Source organism: Apostichopus japonicus, chromosome 5 (assembly GCF_037975245.1).
Source record: "Apostichopus japonicus isolate 1M-3 chromosome 5, ASM3797524v1, whole genome shotgun sequence".
Classification (NCBI taxonomy): domain Eukaryota; kingdom Metazoa; phylum Echinodermata; class Holothuroidea; order Aspidochirotida; family Stichopodidae; genus Apostichopus; species Apostichopus japonicus.
This window is the reverse complement of record NC_092565.1, coordinates 918799-926298: the sequence shown is the minus strand read 5'-3', so window position 1 is coordinate 926298 and position 7500 is coordinate 918799. Positions and strand designations below refer to the sequence as shown.

Here is a 7500-nt window from a genome sequence, read left to right as displayed (position 1 = left end):
CGGGCGCTGGCTGGGATGCGCCCGGCGGAGACGGCAGAACGACACGCGAACACATGCATAGAGTTGTGACCACTGTCGACTTGAATGTATCGGGCGCTGGCTAGGATGTGCGCGGCGGAGACGGCAGAACGACACGCGAACACATGCATAGAGTTTGTGACCGTTGTCAACTTGAATGTATCGGGCGCTGGCCTGTGTGTGCCCGACGGAGACGGCAGAAACGACCCACGAACACATGCATAGAATTTGGACTTCCTTGAAGAAGACGTTGACATAAAAAAAAAAAAAAAAAGTCAAGCGGGTACTGGCTCAAGTGTGCCCGACGGTGACGGTAGAACGACCCGCGAACACATGCATAGAGTTGTGACCATTGTCAACTTGAATGTATCGGGCGCTGGCTGGGATGTGCCCGCGGAGGACGGCAGAACGACACGCGAACACATGCATAGAGTTTGTGACCGTTGTCAACTTGAATGTATCGGGCGCTGGCTGGGATGTGCCCGGCGGAGACGGCAGAACGACACGCCGAACACATGCATAGAGTTTGTGACCGTTGTCCACTTGCATGAATCGGGCACTGGCCTGTGTGCGCCCGACGTTGACGGTAGAACGACCCACGAGCACATGCATAGAGTTGTGACCGTTGTCAACTTGAATGTATCGGGCGCTGGCTGGGATGCGCCCGGCGGAGACGGCAGAACGACACGCGAACACATGCATAGTGTTGTGACCATCGTCAACTTGAATGTATCGGGCGCTGGCTAGGATGTGCGCGGCGGAGACGGCAGAACGACACGCGAACACATGCATAGAGTTTTGACCACTGTCGACTTGAATGTATCGGGCGCTGGCTAGGATGTGCGCGGCGGAGACGGCAGAACGACACGCGAACACATGCATAGAGTTGTGACCATTGTCAACTTGAATGTATCGAGCGCTGGCCTGTGTGTGCCCGACGGAGACGGCAGAACGACCCACGAACACATGCATAGACTTTGGACTTCCTTGAAGAAGACGTTGACATAAAAAAAAAAAAAAAAAAAGTCAAGCGGGTACTGGCTCAAGTGTGCCCGACGGTGACGGTAGAACGACCCGCGAACACATGCATAGAGTTGTGACCATTGTCAACTTGAATGTATCGGGCGCCTGGCTGGGATGTGCCCGGCGGAGACGGCAGAACGACACGCGAACACATGCATAGAGTTGTGACCGTTGTCAACTTGAATGTATCGGGCGCTGGCTGGGATGTGCCCGGCGGAGACGGCAGAACGACACGCGAACACATGCATAGAGTTTGTGACCGTTGTCAACTTGAATGTATCGGGCGCTGGCTGGGATGTGCCCGGCGGAGACGGCAGAACGACACGCGAACACATGCATAGAGTTTGTGACCACTGTCAACTTGCATGTATCGGGTACTGGCCTGTGTGCGCCCGACGTTGACGGCAGAACGACCCGCGAACACATGCATAGAGTTGTGACCGTTGTCAACTTGAATGTATCGGGCGCTGGCTGGGATGTGCCCGGCGGAGACGGCAGAACGACACGCGAACACATGCATAGAGTTGTGACCGTTGTCAACTTGAATGTATCGGGCGCTGGCTGGGATGTGCCCGGCGGAGACGGCAGAACGACACGCGAACACATGCATAGAGTTTGTGACCATTGTCAACTTGCATGTATCGGGTACTGGCCTGTGTGCGCCCGACGTTGACGGTAGAACGACCCACGAGCACATGCATAGAGTTGTGACCGTTGTCAACTTTAATGTATCGGGCGCTGGCTGGGATGTGCCCGGCGGAGACGGCAGAACGACACGCGAACACATGCATAGAGTTGTGACCGTCGTCAACTTGAATGTATCGGGCGCTGGCTGGGATGTGCCCGGCGGAGACGGCAGAACGACACGCGAACACATGCATAGAGTTTGTGACCGTTGTCAACTTGCATGTATCGGGTACTGGCCTGTGTGCGCCCGACGTTGACGGTAGAACGACCCACGAGCACATGCATAGAGTTGTGACCATTGTCAATTTTAATGTAGCGGGTACTGGCCTGTGTGTTCCCGACGTTGACGGCAGAACGACCCACGAGCACATGCATAGAGTTGTGACCGTTGTCAACTTAAATGTATCGGGCGCTGGCTGGGATGTGCCCGGCGGAGACGGCAGAACGACACGCGAACACATGCATAGAGTTTTGACTTCGTTACAGAGGACGTTGACAAAAAAAAAAAAAAATAATAATATCAAAAAAAAAAAAACATGGTCAACTTTAGTGTAACGGGTATTGGCTTAAGTGTGTGACCCAATGGTCAGAATGAGTGGGGCAGAGTGAATCGGATTATATATTAAGGGGAGTGTCTTGTCTCGCCGGTCGATCTTCAAATTGTAGAAGTTTCCTCATATATCTCCTTGATTTCGTCAAGATATATCCGGCACGGGAGCAACCCCGACACTCCTCTGAAAATACGGGTCGCTCCCATGTGAGAAGGTCGATGGTGTGATCGACGGCACGAGTGTCATGCGACCGGGCGAGGGCCGAGTAATTAGCCGACGGTGATGCACACATGCGTAGGCATGGGACCCGTTGTCGTTGCACGAGTCTGTGAGACGGGGCGCCGCCGGACAAGACATACCCGGCACGGGAGCAACCCCGGCACTCCTCTGAAAACACGGGTTGCTCCCGGGTGAGAAGGTCGATGGTGCGGTCGATGGCACGAGTGTCATGCGACCGGGCGAGGGCCGAGATTTAGGCCGACGGTGATGCACACAGGCGTAGGCTGGGACTCGTCGTGTTGCACGAGTCTGTGAGACGGGGCGACGGCCGACCTCGACGGCAGGCCGCCCGATGCATCCGCAAGGTGTGGCTCTCGTCCGAGATTTTGAGATCTCTTTAGTGTAGCGGGTATTGGCTTAAGTGTGTGATCCAATGGTCAGAACGAGCGGGCAGAGTGAATCGGATTCTATATATGAGGGGGGTAGTAGAGTCGATCCAAGACTCGAGAAGGCTTTTAATGTCTGTCGTGTGTGTATGCGTGTCATGGTTGGACTCCAGCGGGCCCTTTCGGTAGGGTCAGCCGTCGTTTCATCGCGACCATGTGTTGCAACTCGGCGCTCAGAGCGGGGGTTTTCACCCACTCGCCCCGTGAGCAGAGGTGTCCCTCCGTGCACACGTATATATCGACGTTCAGATATGAAGCTTTCGCGGACGGGAGTCCACCCGAGACTCGAAAAGGCTCCTTGCCTGTGGTGCGTAAATATGTTTTTGCACGTCAGACCCTTGCTGGCCTTCTCGGTAGGGTCAGCCGTCGTTTCATCGCGACCATGTGTTGCAACTCGGCGCTCGGTGCGGGGGTTTTCACCCACTCGCCCCGTGAGTAGAAGGTTCTTTCGTGCATATGTATATATACAATCCCAGATATTGAGCTTTTTCATCCGCAGAACCCCCGGTGGAGAAGAGAGAGAGTAGAGATGAGAGAGAAAGGAGAAGGGAGAAGGCCTCTCGCGTTGCGTGGTCGATGGCACGAGTGCCATGCGACCAGGCGAAAGGCAAACGGCAAGCCGACGGCGACGGCAGGCCGCCCGACTCACCCGCAGAGAATCTGGGTCTCGTTCGAGATTTCGAGATCTCTTAAGTGTAGCGGGTATTGGCTTATGTGTGTGATCCAATGGTCAGAACGAGCGGGCAGAGTGAATCGGATTCTATATATGAGGGGGGTAGTAGAGTCGATCCAAGACTCGAGAAGGCTTTTAATGTCTGTCGTGTGTGTATACGTGTCATGGTTGGACTCCAGCGGGCCCTTTCGGTAGGGTCAGCCGTCGTTTCATCGCGACCATGTGTTGCAACTCGGCGCTCAGAGCGGGGGTTTTCACCCACTCGCCCCGTGAGCAGAGGTGTCCCTCCGTGCACACGTATATATCGACGTTCAGATATTGAGCCTTTTCATCCGCAGAACCCCCGGTGGAGAAAGAGCAGGACCTCGGTGTCGTCAGATATCGAGCTTTCTCCACGGGACCCGTTCGGGCATGCTGCCGTTGCTGCGACCATGTGTTGCACTCGGCGCTCGGTACGGGCTTTTTCATCCAAGCAACGAATGCACGCTCGAGGCGTGCGATTGCTCTCCCCTGTTCCAGTGGACGAGCCGTCGCCCTCCCGCGTCGCTTCGAACCGGTCCCGTCTCCGAGGCGGGACCACTGCGACTCCTCTCGAGACGACCCAGTCGACTCGGGTAGAGATACACACCTCGAGAATCCCTTCGGGCGGTTCTTCGATCACTGTACCGTAATAGCACGGCATCGACAATTGAGAATTCAGAGAGAGAGAGAGGGGAGTGCGAGAGCGACTCCCGGACGGCGAACGGGCCCAGCCCGGTTCTGTCGACCGTTACCTGGTTGATCCTGCCAGTAGTCATATGCTTGTCTCAAAGATTAAGCCATGCACGTCTAAGTACAATCCTGAACATACAAGAGAAACTGCAGATGGCTCATTAGATCAGTTATGGTTTATTGGAGAAAGTCTTATACCATGGATAACTGTGGTAATTCTAGAGCTAATACATGCAACAAAGCGCCGACCCTTCGGGGGAAGCGTGCTCTTATTAGGAACAAGGCCAGCCCGGTCCTTTCGGGGTCCGGTCTCCGCTGGTGAACTCTAGATAATCATGCCGATCGCACGGTCTTGCACCGGCGACGCTCCCTTCAAAAGTCTGCTCTATCAACTTTCGATGGTAAGTTATGCGCTTATCATGGTTGTGACGGGTAACGGAGAATCAGGGTTCGATTCCGGAGAGGGAGCCTGAGAAACGGCTACCACATCCAAGGAAGGCAGCAGGCACGCAAATTACCCACTCCTGACACGGGGAGGTAGTGACAAAAAATAACGATACAGGCCTCTTCGGAGGCCCTGTGATCGGAATGAGTACACTTTAAATCCTTTAACGAGGATCTACTGGAGGGCAAGTCTGGTGCCAGCAGCCGCGGTAATTCCAGCTCCAGCAGCGTATATTAAATTTGCTGCAGTTAAAAAGCTCGTAGTCGGATTTCTGGCCGGGGCGGGCGGTCCGCCGTGAGGCGTGCACTGCCCGTTCCCCTTCTCCCCGTCAAACGGGAGTCGTGGGAGATTTTTCCCGGCCAGTGATTCGGTTGGTCGTGCGGTGCTCTTAACTGAGTGCCGTGCGAGACTGGAACGTTTACTTTGAGAAAATTGAAGTGTTCAAAGCAGGCCAAAGTGCCCGAACAGCTCAGCATGGAATAGTGGAAGAGGACCTCGGTTCTATTTCGTTGGTCTTGAGATCCTGAGGTAATGATCAAGAGGGACTGCCGGGGGCATTCGTATTGCGGCGTGAGAGGTGAAATTCTTGGATCGTCGCAAGACGCCCGACAGCGAAAGCATTTGCCAAGAATGTCTTCATTGATCAAGAACGAAAGTCGGAGGATCGAAGGCGATCAGATACCGCCCTAGTTCCGACCATAAACGATACCGACTCGTAATTCGCCGGCGTTCCTCCCATGACGCGGCGGGCAACTCTCCGGAAAACCAAAGTCTTTGGGTTCCGGGGGAAGTATGGTTGCAAAGCTGAAACTTAAAGGAATTGACGGAAGAGACCAGGAGTGGAGCCTGCGGCTTAATTTGACTCAACACGGGGAAACCTACCCGGCCCGGACACAGTGAGGATTGACAGATTGAGAGCTCTTTCTTGATTTTGTGGATGGTGGTGCATGGCCGTTCTTAGTTGGTGGAGTGATTTGTCTGGTTAATTCCGATAACGAACGAGACTCTTGCTTGCTAAATAGTCCGGCCACCCGTCGTGGTGAGCCGCGAACTTCTTAGAGGGACAAATGGCTTTCAGCCATACGAGATGGAGCAATAACAGGTCTGTGATGCCCTTAGATGTCCGGGGCCGCACGCGCGCTACACTGGCGCAAGCAGCGGGTACATTTGCCCTCGGCCGAAAGGTCCGGGTAATCCGCTGAGACTTCTCCGTGCTGGGGGACAGGGACTTGTAATTGTGTCCCTTGAACGAGGAATTCCAAGTAAACGCGAGTCATCAGCTCGCATTGATTACGTCCCTGCCCTTTGTACACACCGCCCGTCGCTACTTACCGATCGAATGACTTAGTGAGGCCATCGGATCGACCGTCTGGCACCCCCGGCTTCGGCCGGTTGTCGAGGCGTGACGAGAAGACGGTCAAACTTGATCATTTAGAGGAAGTAAAAGTCGTAACAAGGTTTCCGTAGGTGAACCTGCGGAAGGATCATTAACAGAACCCTTCCCCTCCGTGATCGGAGAGGGAACAAAGGGGGAATGTCGGAAAAGCCGTCACAGAGAGACACGCGGAGAGAGCAAATTGGAAAAGCCGGGGGGACTCGAGCGGGGTTTTCACCGCCTCCTTCCCCGTTCCACGGTCGAGGTCAGACCCCGCGCTTCGCCTTCGCTCTCTCCGACAAAAAGGAGACGGGCGTGTCACACACAGACCAGCCGGGGAGTACCCGGTTCTTCTCTCGTCGTCTGTCTCACGGAGTCTCGCACTCCCGGTAGCTTCGAGGGAGAAGTCCCGCAAGGGTGGAGACGCCGTCGCCGTCCGCGGCGCGGCGCTCCTCGAGGCATTCTCCGCAGGGCAGAGAAGGGGCACCGGTGTCGCCCGATTTCCCCCCAGTCGGCGAGTCTGACTCGCGCGACCCGCCCTCGCGGCGGTGGGGGGAAGGAGGGAGCCCGCTTGCCCCCTCGGCTCGACGGAGGATATTTCTTTCCAGTCACAAGCAAAGAAGGCACAGAGTCCCCGTGTCCTTTCTCCTTCCGTTCCACTTCTTCCCTCGGCTCTGAGGAGAGTTTGCGAACGCGGGAGTCTTCCAGTGGCAAATGACAATTCTTGGTGGTGGATCACTCGGCTCGTGCGTCGATGAAGAACGCAGTTAGATGCGAGAATTCATGTGAATTGCAGAACTCACTGATCATCGACTTATTCGAACGCAAATGGCGGCTCGGGGATGCTCTGCTCCTCGAGCCACGTCCGTCTGAGCGTCTGGAAGACAATCACTCACAGAGTCGGCGTGTTCGCGCGCCGGAGGAGCGCCCGGCCGCAGCCGTCCCTTCGACGGGCCGGCTGCGTCGGGTCAGTGTCAGATGGAGTTCTGTGATGTCGGCGCCGGTGAAACTCGGCGAGCAGGCTCGATCGGTAACCGGGGGTTCGTCGGTCGTGCGACGTGCCATCGGGGTGTAGACGTATGCGCCCGTGGTGCGGTCCAGCGTCCGACCCCCCGGAACGGTCGAGGAGCCTCTGCCGGGCAGAGCCGGTCGACCCAATCGCGGGGTCTCTCGTCCTCCCGTCTGCGTTCTCGCAGGCGCATGGTAGGCCACCCTTTCCCGCCGGCGACCCGATTCTTCGGGGAGCGCCGGGGAAGGAGAGACCCCGGGTCGCCGCTATGACTCCGATCACGTTCCACGTGTCTTTCACGATTCCAGACCTCAGATCGGATGAGATTACCCGCTGGATTTAA

General features: G+C 56.0%; 3 non-coding genes across 3 annotated transcripts in view; all 3 read left to right on the top strand.

Moving 5' to 3' along the window:
- The first annotated feature begins 4387 nt into the window (after window positions 1-4387).
- On the top strand, window positions 4388-6263 carry LOC139968376 (small subunit ribosomal RNA). The gene has a single exon (XR_011793380.1). It is a non-coding gene; the product is annotated as a small subunit ribosomal RNA (ribosomal RNA).
- A 604-nt stretch (window positions 6264-6867) lies between these two features.
- Window positions 6868-7027, top strand: LOC139968220 (5.8S ribosomal RNA). Its single transcript, XR_011793257.1, has one exon. It is a non-coding gene; the product is annotated as a 5.8S ribosomal RNA (ribosomal RNA).
- Window positions 7028-7463: 436 nt separating this feature from the next.
- Window positions 7464-7500, top strand: part of LOC139968445 (large subunit ribosomal RNA) — a 4028-nt gene continuing 3991 nt past the window's right edge. Inside the window, exon 1 of the ribosomal RNA XR_011793441.1 lies at window positions 7464-7500. This exon is cut by the window's right edge and continues 3991 nt beyond it. This is a non-coding gene — a ribosomal RNA (large subunit ribosomal RNA).